Below are 17,615 nucleotides of genomic sequence, written 5' to 3'. Positions count from 1 at the left end.
TGACTATGCACAAATAATTAACGGAGTAGCAGCAGCGTAAAAAGATGGGGTGGGGGTGCAAATAGTCCGGGTAGCCATGATTAGCTGTTCAGGAGTCTTATGGCTTGGGGGTAGAAGCTGTCGAGAAGCCTTTTGGACCTAGACTTGGCAGTAGCAGAGAGAACAGTCTATGACTAGGGTGGCTGGAGTCTTTGATAATTTTGAGGGTCTTCCTCTGACACCGCCTGGTATAGAGGTCCTGGATGGCAGGAAGCTTGGCCCCAGTGATGTACTGGGCCGTACGCACTACCCTCTGTAGTGCCTTGCGGTCGGAGGCCGAGCAGTTGCCATACCAGGCATACCTAAAAGTATGAATATCATGCTTGTAAACGAATTATAGTGTTACAAAAACATAATGATAGATTGCTTTTTATAAATAATGTTTTGTTGTTGCATTTAACTGCCGAAAATGCTGTTCTGGAGGTCATTTCCTTATTAGGTGACGTCTGAGGTCAGCATGTGGGAGAAGTCTGAGCTCAGGGATGATAGACGAGTTTCCCTCTATTACCAGTTGGGGGGGCGTTCAAGAGACATGGTAAATACCACCATCCTACTTGGTTATAAACGCACTATTAGGCGCAGCGCGTGCGGGTTGACCGATTCCGCTTTTTCGGTCGGTGAGGAAATATTCGGGTGAAAGGTTAGGCAACGTTATAACTCAAACTCCAGTAACAAAGTCCACAGTTACTTTCCGGACACTGCGACAGATCGACTACTATATCCAATCCTGAGATCCACCGACAAGGCAACTTTCTCCAGCAGTCGTGGGCGACCCTGAACTGAAGCAGGTAAAGTATACAGACATTGCACACTTTTCTACCCTAATGTTCCGTGTTTGTTTAGTCCAAATGTTTATCGAATTTACAAGTTCCGCGTTTAGGAGACGTAGGCCTACACTCATTCAGTCGATTTTGTGGTGGGAAATGTGAACACTGCGTAATTACGCATTTACTAACGGATTTCGTACGAGTGAGGATTCGGATTAGCTAAAAGTAGGACTCGTCCCAATCCGTTATCTGGCTGCTTGGATGAAATGTTTACCAGCACGCATGTAGCCTACGGGCGGGTTCTTCCGCTCCTCGCCTTTTTGTTGTTGTTGCTGAAGTAGGTATATTCAGCATGTTGACACCTGATAAACATTGAATTAACAACACATATTGATATCAGTTTATCATTAAGCATAACGCCTATCATAGAGTAGCTTGGTCGTCTGCTTCAAACCAATAATTAAACTTCAACCACAGACACCGACTACTGGAATACGAGTTGGTTGTATGTAGGCTACAGTAGGCATACAAACAGATTTGGGACCAGCCTTGGGTTTTGTAATCTTGTCTGAACAAGTGCATATATTGCATTCCATAAAAGCCAATTAATCACGACTAGATTTCATTCTGAACGGCTGCTTTAGTTCATTGCCGGGGTGTCATTTCTCTGCAAGAAGTGGACGCATTCGAGATCAAAGTCGTTACTGCCACCCATATAGCAACCCATAGCAACACTGTTGCAAAGTAGCTGTAATTAAGTTTTCTGAAATCAACAGTGGCAGTGCTTATATGTCTATTTCATTCAATTACCAAATACTTTAATGGAAAACATAGATGGCAATAGTTCATCAGCTTTACACCGTGAAATATAGCTAGGTAAGGAATGTACTTTTTGTTGTTGTTGCAGAAGTAGGTCTATTCCGCATGTTGACGCCTGAGAAACATTGAGTTAACAACACATATTGATATCAGTTTAGCATTAAGCATAACGGCTAGCATAGAATAGCTTGGTCGTCTGCTTCAAACAAGTGCATATATTTGATCTCGAAACCTGAAGAATAGGCCCAGGATAGCTGGACATAGTTCTTCAGTTTTATGCGGCAGTAATCAGCATATTCAGGTAAAGAAGTAGAATCATTTGAATTACACAACCGGTCAAACGTTTTAGAACACCTACCCATTCAAGGGTCTTTCTTTTTATTTACTATTTTCTACATTGTAGAATATTAGTGAAGACATCAAAACTATGAAATATCACATATGGAATCATGTAGTAACCAAAAAAGTGTTAAACAAATCAAAATATATTTTATATTTGAGATTCTTCAAATAGCCACCCTTTGCCTTGATGACAGCTTTGCACACTCTTGGCATTCTCTCAACCAGCTTCACCTGGAATGCTTTTCCAACAGTCTTGAAGGAGTTCCCACATATGCTGAGCACTTGTTGGCTGCTTTTCCTTCACTCTGCGGTCCGACTCATCCCAAACCATCTCAATTTGGTTGAGGTCGGGGGATTGTGGAGGCTAAGTCATCTGATGCAGCACTCCATCACGCCCCTTCTTGGTAAAATAGCCCTTACACAGCCTGGAGGTGTGTTGGGTCATTGTCCTGTTGAAAAACAAAGGATAGTCCCACTAAGCCCAAACCGGATGGGATGGCGTATCGCTGCAGAATGCTGTGGTAGCCATGCTGGTTAAGTGTGCCTTAAATTCTAAATAAATCACAGACAGTGTCACCAGCAAAGCACCCCCATGCCATAACACCTCCTCCTTCATGCTTTACGGTGGGAAATACACATGCAGAGATCATCCGTTCACCCACACTGCGTCTCACAAAGACATGGCGGTTGGAACAAAAACTCTCCAATTTGGACTCCAGACCAAAGGACACATTTCCAGCAGTCTAATGTCCATTGCTTGAGTTTCTTGGCTCAAGCAAGTCTCTTCTTGTTATTGGTGTCCTTTAGTAGTGGTTTCTTTGCAGCAATTCGACCATGAAGGCCTGATTCACACAGTCTCCTCTGAACAGTTGATGTTGAGGTGTGTCAGTTACTTGAACTCTGTGAATAATTTATTTGGACTGCAATTTCTGAGGCTGGTAACACTAATGAACTTATCCTCTGCAGCAGAGGTAACTCTGTGTCTTCCATTCCTGTGGCTGTCCTCATGAGAGGCAGTTTCATCATAGCGCTTGATGGTTTTTGTGACTGCACTTTTTCCGTATTGACTGACCTTCATGTCTTAAAGTAATGATGGACTGTCGTTTCTCTTTGCTTATTTGAGCTGTTTTTGCCATAAAATGGACTTTTACCAAATAAGGCTATCTTCTGTATACCCCCACTATCTTGTCACAACACAACTGATTGGCTCAAATGCATTAAGAAGGAAAGAAATTCCACAAATTAACTTTTAGGAAGGCACATCAGTTAATTGAAATGCATTGACTACCTCATGAAGCTGATTGAGAGAATGCCAAGAGTGTGCAAAGCTGTCATCAAAGCAAAGGGTGGTTATTTGAAGGATCTCAAATATAAAATTTGTTTAACACTTTATTTTGGTTACTACATGATTCCATATGTGTTATTTCATAGTTTTGATGTTTTCACTATTATTCTAAAATGTAGAAAATAGTAAAAAGAAAGAAAAACCCTTGAATTAGTAGGTGTTCTAAAACGTTTGAGCGGTAGTGTACAAGAAGAAAACTTTATTGTCCATTATCTTGCAGTAGAGAATGAAAATGTATATTTGCTCCGAACCCAAAGTAGCTTAATCTGTTTTTATGTCATATCAATAGTTTTCATGACCTGCCCTGAGTAAACATGGGAAACAATAGTTTTCATGACCTGCCCTGAGAAAACATTGGTAAACAATAGTTTTCATGACCTGCCCTGAGTAGACATGGGTAAACAATAGTTTTCATGACCTTCCCTGTGTAAACATAGCTGTGATAGGATGTATTAGGATATGCACAAAGGAATGCAAATATTTACACTGTGATTTCCACCCAAGACACACAACACATGTTCTATATCTCTCTCTCTCTCTCTCATACACTCAGACCCCTGTCTCCTCCTCCTCCTCTTCCATCCAGCCAGTCTCTACAGATCTACTGCTTTAGACCAGAGGAGCAGAGCACCATGGTTGTGTCCAAGGCCTGGACGTTACGACAGCACTTCCAGGGTTTCCCCAAGGCTAGTGACTTCCATCTGAGGGAGGAGACGCTGCCACAGCCCAGGAATGGACAGGTGAGGATAGGATAGGATAGTCTTTGAAGGGCAATTCCACTACTTTTCTATCTTATTTTTACTATCTGCAGCACAATACCAGTGTCTACATATTTGGAAACAGTGCATTTCTATGTTTTGTAGAAAACATATATAACATTACAAAGTTCTACCCGATGACATCATCAAAAAAAACAACAGTGGTTTTCCAACACAGATTCGCGGTAAAGTGGAGAGCAAGAAAACACCTTACCTCTGGGAAACTCTTTACCTCTGGGAAACTCTTTACCTCTGGGAAACTCTTTACCTCTGGGAAACTCTTTACCTCTGGGAAACTCTTTGCAGGTTTTGAAAATCACCGTTTTTTAAACTTTTAATCCTACCCTGTGATGTCACAGAGAATATTTGTTTAGGGCCTTCTTATGTTTTTAAGCACAGATCATAGACACACACTTTTTTCATATATGTAGACACTGGATTGATGCTGGAGATATTGAATATGAAGTTGAAAAGTGGCGTAATTACTCTTTAATGTCTCAGAGGGGGAAAATAGTCTTGGACACATAGCCCTACCGGAAATTTCACACAGAATTAACACATCCCTTTTGCAATTCCAACATGTTCCATGGCATATGAAATGACTTGATAACCTGTGCTTAATACATTTGTACTAGAAACTGGTTATCTGGGCCGAAACAGGGAGGGACTAATCTGAATTTGTCCAATATAAACAATGTGTTTTCTTTGCAAAACGGTAATCACTAATGAATACACCCTTGAACAATTATTCATTTTTGTAAAAAAATATTTTCAGTTGCAAAACGTTTCGCTACGTTGTGCATTAATGAATAGACCCCTGTTTAGGTGCTGTTGGAGGCTGTGTTCCTTAGTGTGGACCCCTACATGAGACCCTACAGCCAGACAAAGATGAAGGAGGGAGACGTGATGATTGGGTCACAAGTTGCCAAGTAAGGAAACATTATGGGGGAGAAGGGCATGTGGACTCAAACACACTATAGACTTACTGACACTCATGTTGACACACTATAGACTCACTGACACTCATGTTGACACACTATAGACTTACTGACACTCATGTTGACACACTAGACGTACTGACACTCATGTTGACACACTATAGACTTACTGACACTCATGTTGACACACTATAGACTTACTGACACTCATGTTGACACACTATAGACTCACTGACACTCATGTTGACACACTATAGACTTACTGACACTCATGTTGACACACTATAGACTCACTGACACTCATGTTGACACACTAGACTTACTGACACTCATGTTGACACACTATAGACTTACTGACACTCATGTTGACACACTATAGACTCACTGACACTCATGTTGACACACTATAGACTTACTGACAATCATGTTGACACACTATAGACTCACTGACACTCATGTTGACACACTATAGACTTACTGACACTCATGTTGACACACTAGACTTACTGACACTCATGTTGACACGCTATAGACTCACTGACACTCATGTTGACACACTATAGACTTACTGACAGTCATGTTGACACACTATAGACTCACTGACATTCATGTTGACACACTATAGACTTACTGACACTCATGTTGACACACTATAGACTCACTGACACTCATGTTGACACACTATAGACTCACTGACACTCATGTTGACACACTATAGACTTACTGACACTCATGTTGACACACTATAGACTCACTGACACTCATGTTGACACACTATATACTTACTGACACTCATGTTGACACACTATAGACTTACTGACACTCATGTTGACACACTATATACTTACTGACACTCATGTTGACTATATACTAACTGACACTCATGTTGACACACTATAGACTTACTGACACTCATGTTGACACACTATAGACTTACTGACACTCATGTTGACACACTATAGACTCACTGACACTCATGTTGACACACTAGACTTACTGACACTCATGTTGACACACTATATACTTACTGACACTCATGTTGACACACTATATACTTACTGACACTCATGTTGACACACTATAGACTCACTGACACTCATGTTGACACACTAGACTTACTGACACTCATGTTGACACACTATAGACTCACTGACACTCATGTTGACACACTATAGACTTACTGACACTCATGTTGACACACTATATACTAACTGACACTCATGTTGACACACTATAGACTTACTGACACTCATGTTGACACACTATAGACTTACTGACACTCATGTTGACACACTATAGACTTACTGACACTCATGTTGACACACTAGACTTACTGACACTCATGTTGACACACTATAGACTTACTGACACTCATGTTGACACACTATAGACTTACTGACACTCATGTTGACACACTATATACTAACTGACACTCATGTTGACACACTATAGACTTACTGACACTCATGTTGACACACTATATACTTACTGACACTCATGTTGACTATATACTTACTGACACTCATGCTGACACACTATAGACTCACTGACACTCATGTTGACACACTATAGACTCACTGACACTCATGTTGACACACTATAGACTTACTGACACTCATGTTGACACACTATAGACTCACTGACACTCATGTTGACACACTATAGACTTACTGACACTCATGTTGACACACTATAGACTCACTGACACTCATGTTGACACACTATAGACTCACTGACACTCATGTTGACACACTATAAACTTACTGACACTCATGTTGACACACTATAAACTTACTGACACTCATGTTGACACACTATAGACTCACTGACACTCATGTTGACACACTATAGACTTACTGACACTCATGTTGACACACTATAGACTCACTGACACTCATGTTGACACACTATAGACTTACTGACACTCATGTTGACACACTATAGACTTACTGACACTCATGTTGACAAACTATATACTTACTGACACTCATGTTGACACACTATAGACTCACTGACACTCATGTTGACACACTATAGACTTACTGACACTCATGTTGACACACTATAGACTTACTGACACTCATGTTGACACACTATAGACTCACTGACACTCATGTTGACACACTATAGACTTACTGACACTCATGTTGACACACTATAGACTCACTGACACTCATGTTGACACACTATAGACTCACTGACACTCATGTTGACAAACTATATACTTACTGACACTCATGTTGACACACTATATACTTACTGACACTCATGTTGACACACTATAGACTCACTGACACTCATGTTGACACACTATAGACTTACTGACACTCATGTTAATAATAATAATAATAATATGCCATTTAGCAGACGCTTTTATCCAAAGCGACTTACAGTCAAGCGTGCATACATTTTTGTGTATGGGTGGTCCCGGGGATCGAACCCACTACCTTGGCGTTACAAGCGCCGTGCTCTACCAGCTGAGCTACAGAGGACCACACTATAGACTTACTGACACTCATGTTGACACACTATAGACTCACTGACACTCATGTTGACACACTATAGACTTACTGACACTCATGCTGACACACTATAGACTTACTGACACTCATGTTGACACACTATAGACTTACTGACACTCATGTTGACACACTATAGACTTACTGACACTCATGTTGACACACTATAGACTTACTGACACTCATGTTGACACACTATAGACTTACTGACACTCATGTTGACACACTATAGACTTACTGACACTCATGTTGACACACTAGACTTACTGACACTCATGTTGACACACTATAGACTCACTGACACTCATGTTGACACACTATAGACTCACTGACACTCATGTTGACACACTATAGACTTACTGACACATGCTTTCACACACTCACCTCTTGCTCTCTGTCTCTCTCTCTCCACCTCTCTCTCTCTATCCCTCCCTCACTCCCTCCCTCCCTCCAGGGTGATCCAGAGCTGTAACCCCAGCTTCCCGGTAGGCTGCCATGTGGTCAGTGATTGTGGATGGAGGAGTCACTGGGTGTGTGATGTGGCAGAGCTGACCCCTGTGCTGCCCGACTGGCCCCAGGATATCCCCCTCTCCCTGGCCCTGGGGGCCATCGGCATGCCTGGGTAGGATGGAACTCTCTCTCTCTCTCTCTCTCTCTCTCTCTCTCTCTCTCTCTCTCTCTCTCTCTGTCTCTCTCTCTCTCTCTCTCTCTCTCTCTCTCTCTCTCTCTCTCTCTCTCTCTCTCTCTCTCTCTCTCTCTCTCTCTCTCTCTCTCTCTCTCTCTCTCTCTCTCTCTCTCTCTCTCTCTCTCTCTCTCTCTCTCTCTCTCTCTGTGTGTGTGTGTGGTTGAGAGGTGTGAGAGATATAGTGGTGATGAGGGTGAAGAAGATGGTGATGATGATGATATCTCTCTACAGTCTGACAGCCCTGTATGGACTAGTGGAGGTGTGGTGATATCTCTCTACAGTCTGACAGCCCTGTATTGACTAGAGGAGGTGTGATGATATCTCTCTACAGTCTGACAGCTCTGTATGGACTAGAGGAGGTGTGGTGATATCTCTCTACAGTCTGACAGCTCTGTATGGACTAGAGGAGGTGTGATGATGATATCTCTCTACAGTCTGACAGCTCTGTATGGACTAGAGGAGGTGTGATGATATCTCTCTACAGTCTGACAGCCCTGTATGGACTAGTGGAGGTGTGGTGATGATATCTCTCTACAGTCTGACAGCCCTGTATGGACTAGAGGAGGTGTGGTGATATCTCTCTACAGTCTGACAGCTCTGTATGGACTAGAGGAGGTGTGATGATATCTCTCTACAGTCTGACAGCTCTGTATGGACTAGTGGAGGTTTGATGATGATGATATCTCTCTACAGTCTGACAGCTCTGTATGGACTAGAGGAGGTGTGTGAGATAAAGGAGGGGGAGACTCTTCTGGTGAACGCTGCAGCAGGGGCCGTGGGCTCAGTGGTGGGACAGATCGCCAAGATCAAGGTACAACATTCCCCCAACATTCCCACAGCGTTCCCACAACTTCTCCACAGTGTTAGTTACTTCCAAGTTGTGTTCTATATTCCATGTGCCTCTGTGAGTTATCAGTGACTTTCATAATGTATAATGAGTCTGTGTGTGTGTGTGTGTGTGTCCTCAGGGCTGTACAGTGGTGGGCTGTGCGGGGACAGATACCAAGCTGTCCTATCTAAAGGAGCTGGGTTTTGACCAGGTCTTCAACTACAAGACTGTCACCTCTCTGGAGAACTCACTCAGGAGGCCGCGCCACACGGATACGACTGCTACTTTGAGAACGTGAGGCCTCTACACCACTCACACACACAGACGCACTCTTTGTCTGTGTGTGTGTGTGTGTGTGTGCACATGCGTGTGTGTGTGTGTATCAAAGTCCAATCTCTTTCTCTCTCTCTCTCTCTGTCCAGGTTGGTGGGAAGTTCTCCAGTGTAGTGATGCCTCAGATGAGAGAGTATGGCAGAATAGCTGTGTGTGGAAGCATCTCAATGTACAACGACACCACACCACAGACAGGTATACTGTCCACACCACAGACAGGTATACTGTCCACACCACAGACAGGTATACTGTCCACACCACAGACAGGTATACTGTCCACACCACAGACAGGTATACTGTCTACACCACAGACAGGTATACTGTCCACACCACAGACAGGTATACTGTCCACACCACAGACAGGTATACTGTCCACACCACAGACAGGTATACTGTCCACACCACAGACAGGTATACTGTCCACACCACAGACAGGTATACTGTCCACACCACAGACAGGTATTTGTTTATTAGCCAGGGCCGTATGTCCACTCCCATATGATCTTACTATATCTGCATCTGTGTAACTGGATCCGTATATCTGTATATGTTAATATATAGGCTACTGTATGTGTTTCTATTTCAGGGCCGTATGTCCACACCCATATGATCTTCAAGCAGCTGAGGATGGAGGGCTTCCTGTGTGGTCGCTGGAAACACAAACACCAGCAGTCACTGAGGAGGCTGATGGCCTGGATGACTGAGGTACAGGGAGAGGGTTCTACTAGCAGGGTTCTACTACTATTGTTCTATTACCAGTGTTCTATTACCAGTGTTCTATTACCAGTATTCTATTACCAGTGTTCTATTACCAGTGTTCTATTACCAGTGTTCTATTACCAGTATTCTATTACCAGTGTTCTATTACCAGTGTCCTATTACCATTGTTCTATTACCAGTGTTCTATTACCAGTGTTCTATTACTAGTGTTCTATTACCAGTGTTCTATTACCAGTGTTCTATTACCAGTGTTCTATTACCAGTGTTCTATTACCAGTGTTCTATTACCTGTGTTCTATTACCAGTGTTCTATTACCAGTGTTCTATTACCAGTGTTATATGACCAGTGTTCTATTACCACTGTTCTATTACCACTGTTCTATTACCAGTGTTCTATTACCAGTGTTATATTACCAGTGTTATATTACCAGTGTTCTATTATCAGTGTTCCATTACCAGTGTTGTATTACCAGTGTTGTATTACTAGTGTTCTATTACCAGTGTTCTATTACCAGTGTTCTATTATCAGTGTTCCATTACCAGTGTTCTATTACCAGTGTTATATTACCAGTGTTGTATTACCAGTGTTGTATTACCAGTGTTCTATTACCAGTGTTATATTACCAGTGTTATATTACTAGTGTTCTATTACCAGTGTTCTATTACCAGTGTTGTATTACCAGTGTTCTATTACCAGTGTTGTATTACCAGTGTTCTATTACCAGTGTTGTATTACCAGTGTTGTATTACCAGTGTTATATTACCAGTGTTGTATTAACAGTGTTGTATTACCAGTGTTATATTACCAGTGTTCTATTACCAGTGTTCTATTACTAGTGTTCTATTACCAGTGTTCTATTACCAGTGTTGTATTACCAGTGTTGTATTACCAGTATTGTATTACCAGTGTTCTATTACCAGTGTTATATTACCAGTGTTATATTACTAGTGTTCTATTACCAGTGTTCTATTACCAGTGTTGTATTACCAGTGTTCTATTACCAGTGTTGTATTACCAGTGTTCTATTACCAGTGTTGTATTACCAGTGTTGTATTACCAGTGTTATATTACCAGTGTTGTATTACCAGTGTTATATTACCAGTGTTGTATTACCAGTGTTGTATTACCAGTGTTGTATTACCAGTGTTCTATTACCAGTGTTCTATTACCAGTGTTATATTACCAGTGTTGTATTACCAGTGTTATATTACCAGTGTTGTATTACCAGTGTTCTATTACCAGTGTTATATTACAAGTGTTATATTACCAGTGTTCTATTACCAGTGTTGTATTACCAGTGTTATATTACCAGTGTTGTATTACCAGTGTTATATTACCAGTGTTCTATTACCAGTGTTCTATTACCAGCATTGTATTACCAGTGTTATATTACCAGTGTTATATTACCAGTGTTATATTACTAGTGTTCTATTACCAGTGTTATATTACCAGTGTTATATTACCAGTGTTGTATTACCAGTGTTCTATTACCAGTGTTCTATTACCAGTGATATATTACCAGTGTTGTATTACCAGTGTTCTATTACCAGTGTTGTGTTACCAGTGTTCTATTACCAGTGTTGTATTACCAGTGTTATATTGGCAGTGTTCTTTTACCAGTGTTGTATTACCAGTGTTATATTACCAGTGTTATATTACTAGTGTTCTATTACCAGTGTTCTATTACCAGTGTTATATTACCAGTGTTGTATTACCAGTGTTCTATTACCAGTGTTCTATTACCAGTGTTCTATTACCTGTGTTGTATTACCAGTGTTCTATTACCAGTGTTTTGTTACCAGTGTTCTATTACCAGTGTTGTATTACCAGTGTTATATTGGCAGTGTTCTATTACCAGTTTTGTATTACCAGTGTTATATTACCAGTGTTATATTACTAGTGTTCTATTACCAGTGTTCTATTACCAGTGTTATATTACCAGTGTTGTATTACCAGTGTTCTATTACCCGTGTTCTATTACCAGTGTTCTATTACCAGTGTTGTATTACCAGTGTTATATTACCAGTGTTATATTACTAGTGTTCTATTACCAGTGTTCTATTACCAGTGTTATATTACCAGTGTTGTATTACCAGTGTTATATTACCAGTGTTATATTACTAGTGTTCTATTACCAGTGTTATATTACCAGTGTTCTATTACCAGTGTTATATTACCAGTGTTATATTGGCAGTGTTCTATTACCAGTGTTCTATTATCAGTGTTTCATTACCAGTGTTCTATTACCAGTGTTGTATTACCAGTGTTCTATTACCAGTGTTGTATTACCAGTGTTATATTACCAGTGTTCTATTACCAGTGTTGTATTACCAGTGTTCTATTACCAGTGTTGTATTACCAGTGTTATATTACCAGTGTTATATTACTAGTGTTCTATTACCAGTGTTATATTACCAGTGTTGTATTACCAGTGTTCTATTACCAGTGTTCTATTACCAGTGTTATATTACCAGTGTTATATTGCCAGTGTTCTATTACCAGTGTTCTATTACCAGTGTTCTATTACCAGTGTTCTATTACCAGTGTTATATTACCAGTGTTATATTACCAGTGTTATATTACCAGTGTTCTATTACCAGTGTTCTATTACCAGTGTTGTATTGCCAGTGTTGTATTACCAGTGTTGTATTACCAGTGTTGTATTACCAGTGTTCTATTACCAGTGTTATATTACCAGTGTTGTATTACCAGTGTTGTATTACCAGTGTTCTATTACCAGTGTTGTGTTACCAGTGTTATTTTACCAGTGTTGTATTACCAGTGTTCCATTACCAGTGTTGTGTTACCAGTGTTCTATTACCAGTGTTGTATTACAAGTGTTATATTGGCAGTTTTCTATTACGACTGTTCTATTACCAGTGTTCTATTACCAGTGTTCTATTGGGAGTGTTATATTACTAGTGTTCTACGACCAGTGCTCTATTAACAGTGCTTTATTACCAGTGTTCTATTACCAGTGTTCTACTACCAATGTTCTATTACCAGTGTTCTATTTCCAGTGTTCTACTACCAATGTTATATTACCAGTGTTCTATTACCAGTGTTGTGTTACCAGTGTTCTATTACCAGTGTTATATTACCAGTGTTATATTACTAGTGTTCTATTACCAGTGTTCTATTACCAGTGTTCTATTACCAGTGTTGTATTACCAGTGTTGTATTACCAGTGTTATATTACCAGTGTTATATTGGCAGTGTTCTATTACCAGTGTTCTATTACCAGTGTTCTATTACCAGTGTTCTATTACCAGTGTTATATTACCAGTGTTATATTACCAGTGTTATATTACCAGTGTTGTATTACCAGTGTTCTATTACCAGTGTTATATTACCAGTGTTATATTGGCAGTGTTCTATTACCAGTGTTCTATTATCAGTGTTCCATTACCAGTGTTCTATTACCAGTGTTGTATTACCAGTGTTCTATTACCAGTGTTGTATTACCAGTGTTATATTACCAGTGTTCTATTACCAGTGTTATATTACTAGTGTTGTATTACCAGTGTTATATTACCAGTGTTGTATTACCAGTGTTCTATTACCAGTGTTCTATTACCAGTGTTGTATTACCAGTGTTATATTACCAGTGTTATATTACTAGTGTTCTATTATCAGTGTTATATTACCAGTGTTGTATTACCAGTGTTCTATTACCAGTGTTATATTACCAGTGTTATATTACCAGTGTTATATTGCCAGTGTTCTATTACCAGTGTTCTATTACCAGTGTTCTATTACCAGTGTTCTATTACCAGTGTTGTATTACCAGTGTTATATTACCAGTGTTATATTACCAGTGTTCTATTACCAGTGTTCTATTACCAGTGTTCTATTACCAGTGTTCTATTACCAGTGTTGTATTACCAGTGTTGTATTACCAGTGTTGTATTACCAGTGTTCTATTACCAGTGTTGTGTTACCAGTGTTATATTACCAGTGTTGTATTACCAGTGTTCTATTACCAGTGTTGTGTTACCAGTGTTATATTACCAGTGTTGTATTACCAGTGTTCTATTACCAGTGTTGTGTTACCAGTGTTCTATTACCAGTGTTGTATTACAAGTGTTATATTGGCAGTTTTCTATTACGACTGTTCTATTACCAGTGTTCTATTACCAGTGTTCTATTGGGAGTGTTATATTACTAGTGTTCTACGACCAGTGCTCTATTAACAGTGCTGTATTACCAGTGTTCTATTACCAGTGTTCTACTACAAATGTTCTACAACCAGTGCTCTATTAACAGTGCTGTATTACCAGTGTTCTATTACCAGTGTTCTACTACCAATGTTCTATTACCAGTGTTCTATTTCCAGTGTTCTACTACCAATGTTCTATTACCAGTGTTATATTACCAGTGTTCTATTACCAGTGTTATATTACCAGTGTTGTATTACCAGTGTTCTATTACCAGTGTTGTGTTACCAGTGTTCTATTACCAGTGTTGTATTACCAGTGTTATATTGGCAGTGTTCTATTACCACTGTTCTATTACCAGTGTTCTATTAACAGTGTTCTATTGGCAGGTTATATTACTAGTGTTCTACGACCAGTGCTCTATTAACAGTGCTTTATTACCAGTGTTCTATTACCAGTGTTATATTACCAGTGTTGTATTACCAGTGTTCTATTACCAGTGTTCTATTACCAGTGTTCTATTACCAGTGTTGTATTACCAGTGTTGTATTACCAGTGTTATATTACCAGTGTTATATTGGCAGTGTTTTATTACCAGTGTTCTATTACCAGTGTTCTATTACCAGTGTTCTATTACCAGTGTTATATTACCAGTGTTATATTACCAGTGTTATATTACCAGTGTTGTATTACCAGTGTTCTATTACCAGTGTTATATTACCAGTGTTATATTGGCAGTGTTCTATTACCAGTGTTCTATTATCAGTGTTCCATTACCAGTGTTCTATTACCAGTGTTGTATTACCAGTGTTCTATTACCAGTGTTGTATTACCAGTGTTATATTACCAGTGTTCTATTACCAGTGTTATATTACTAGTGTTGTATTACCAGTGTTATATTACCAGTGTTGTATTACCAGTGTTCTATTACCAGTGTTCTATTACCAGTGTTGTATTACCAGTGTTATATTACCAGTGTTATATTACTAGTGTTCTATTACCAGTGTTATATTACCAGTGTTGTATTACCAGTGTTCTATTACCAGTGTTCTATTACCAGTGTTATATTACCAGTGTTATATTGCCAGTGTTCTATTACCAGTGTTCTATTACCAGTGTTCTATTACCAGTGTTATATTACCAGTGTTATATTACCAGTGTTCTATTACCAGTGTTCTATTACCAGTGTTATATTACCAGTGTTCTATTACCAGTGTTGTATTACCAGTGTTGTATTACCAGTGTTCTATTACCAGTGTTGTGTTACCAGTGTTATATTACCAGTGTTGTATTACCAGTGTTCTATTACCAGTGTTGTGTTACCAGTGTTATATTACCAGCGTTGTATTACCAGTGTTCTATTACCAGTGTTGTGTTACCAGTGTTCTATTACCAGTGTTGTATTACAAGTGTTATATTGGCAGTTTTCTATTACGACTGTTCTATTACCAGTGTTATATTACCAGTGTTCTATTGGGAGTGTTATATTACTAGTGTTCTACGACCAGTGCTCTATTAACAGTGCTGTATTACCAGTGTTCTATTACCAGTGTTCTACTACAAATGTTCTACAACCAGTGCTCTATTAACAGTGCTGTATTACCAGTATTCTATTACCAGTGTTCTACTACCAATGTTCTATTACCAGTGTTCTATTTCCAGTGTTCTACTACCAATGTTCTATTACCAGTGTTATATTACCAGTGTTCTATTACCAGTGTTATATTACCAGTGTTGTATTACCAGTGTTCTATTACCAGTGTTGTGTTACCAGTGTTCTATTACCAGTGTTGTATTACCAGTGTTATATTGGCAGTGTTCTATTACCACTGTTCTATTACCAGTGTTCTATTAACAGTGTTCTATTGGCAGTGTTATATTACTAGTGTTCTACGACCAGTGCTCTATTAACAGTGCTTTATTACCAGTGTTCTATTACCAGTGTTCTACTACAAATGTTCTACGACCAGTGCTCTATTAACAGTGCTGTATTACCAGTGTTCTATTATCAGTGTTCTACTACCAATGTTCTATTACCAGTGTTCTATTTCCAGTGTTCTACTACCAATGTTCTATTACCAGTGTTCTATTACGAGTGTTCTATTACCAGTGTTCTATTACCAGTGTTCTATTACCAGTGTTCTATTACCAGTGATCTATTGCCAGTGTTCTATTACCAGTGTTCTATTACCAGTGTTATGGACGTTCAGGATACAATAGAAACCCATCCAGTAAAGATTCCTTCTGAAGGTAGTTTTGTTGAGTCATGTGAATCCATGAAAACAGTTGCCAAACACTGTGTAAGCCTGATGATGATGATGATGAGGAAGAATATGACAGTGATGACGGCGGTGATGATGATGATGACGAGGATGATGATGGTGATGACAGTAATGATGACGCTGATGACGAGGAGGAGAATAAAATGTTTGTGTTGATCTTTCAGGGCAAGCTGAGATGCAATGAACACATCACCAGTGGTTTCAACAACATGCCTGCTGCCTTCATGGGCATGCTACAGGGAGACAACATCGGCAAGGCTGTGGTCAAGGTGTGATGATGTCACAATCACATCAACATTACACTCCTCCAGAACATCTGGCTAAAGAATTCCAGAACACTTAACTTCATACACACTCCATGTTCTAGATCCGGAATCTCTTTGTACTCAACATTCCAGAATCCTTCCTGAATACCACACTCTAATGTTCTGTTCCATGTTTATCCATAGACACGTTCAACAGACAGCAAGACAGGTTTAGGTCCAGTGTAATTCAACAGACAGCTAGACAGGTTTTGGTCCAGTGTAATTCAACAGACAGCTAGACAGGTTTAGGTCCAGTGTAATTCAACAGACAGCTAGACAGGTTTTGGTCCAGTGTAATTCAACAGACAGACAGGCTTTGTTCCAGTGTGATGCTATTAACTAAATAAACATGTCTTCACAATACAATGTTTATAATATATCCAGCCTACTGATCATTACTTTTTCTATACCAATAACATAAGATTTGACTAATTACCAGACAGTCCCCATAACCTGGTCTATACTGAGTTTATACTGTAGTGACCTTAACCCAACACCTAGCAACCTCATAACCTGGTCTATACTGAGTTTATACTGTAGTGACCTTAACCCAACACCTAGCAACACCATAACCTGGTCTATACTGAGTTTATACTGTAGTGACCTTAACCCAACACCTAGCAACATCATAACCTGGTCTATACTGAGTTTATACTGTAGTGACCTTAACCCAACACCTAGCAACCTCATAACCTGGTCTATGCTGAGGTAATACTGTATTGACCTTAATCCAACACCTAGCAACCTCATAACCTGGTCTATACTGAGGTAATACT

At 39.6% G+C, this 17,615-nt stretch overlaps 1 pseudogene across 1 annotated transcript; it reads left to right on the top strand.

The window, feature by feature from the left end:
• The first annotated feature begins 573 nt into the window (after nucleotides 1–573).
• Nucleotides 574–17,216, top strand: LOC311121291 (prostaglandin reductase 1-like; annotated as a pseudogene). Its single transcript, XR_014615926.1, has 9 exons — nucleotides 574–827; nucleotides 3,866–4,052; nucleotides 4,896–4,999; nucleotides 7,982–8,149; nucleotides 8,906–9,023; nucleotides 9,181–9,335; nucleotides 9,464–9,569; nucleotides 9,961–10,079; nucleotides 16,699–17,216. The product of XR_014615926.1 is annotated as a prostaglandin reductase 1-like (transcript).
• Nucleotides 17,217–17,615: the final 399 nt, after the last annotated feature.

The sequence above is a fragment of the Coregonus lavaretus genome (genome assembly GCF_964263955.1).
Source record: "Coregonus lavaretus genome assembly, contig: HAP1_SCAFFOLD_544, whole genome shotgun sequence".
Lineage (NCBI taxonomy): Eukaryota > Metazoa > Chordata > Actinopteri > Salmoniformes > Salmonidae > Coregonus > Coregonus lavaretus.
This window is presented reverse-complemented; position numbering and strand designations above follow the sequence as displayed.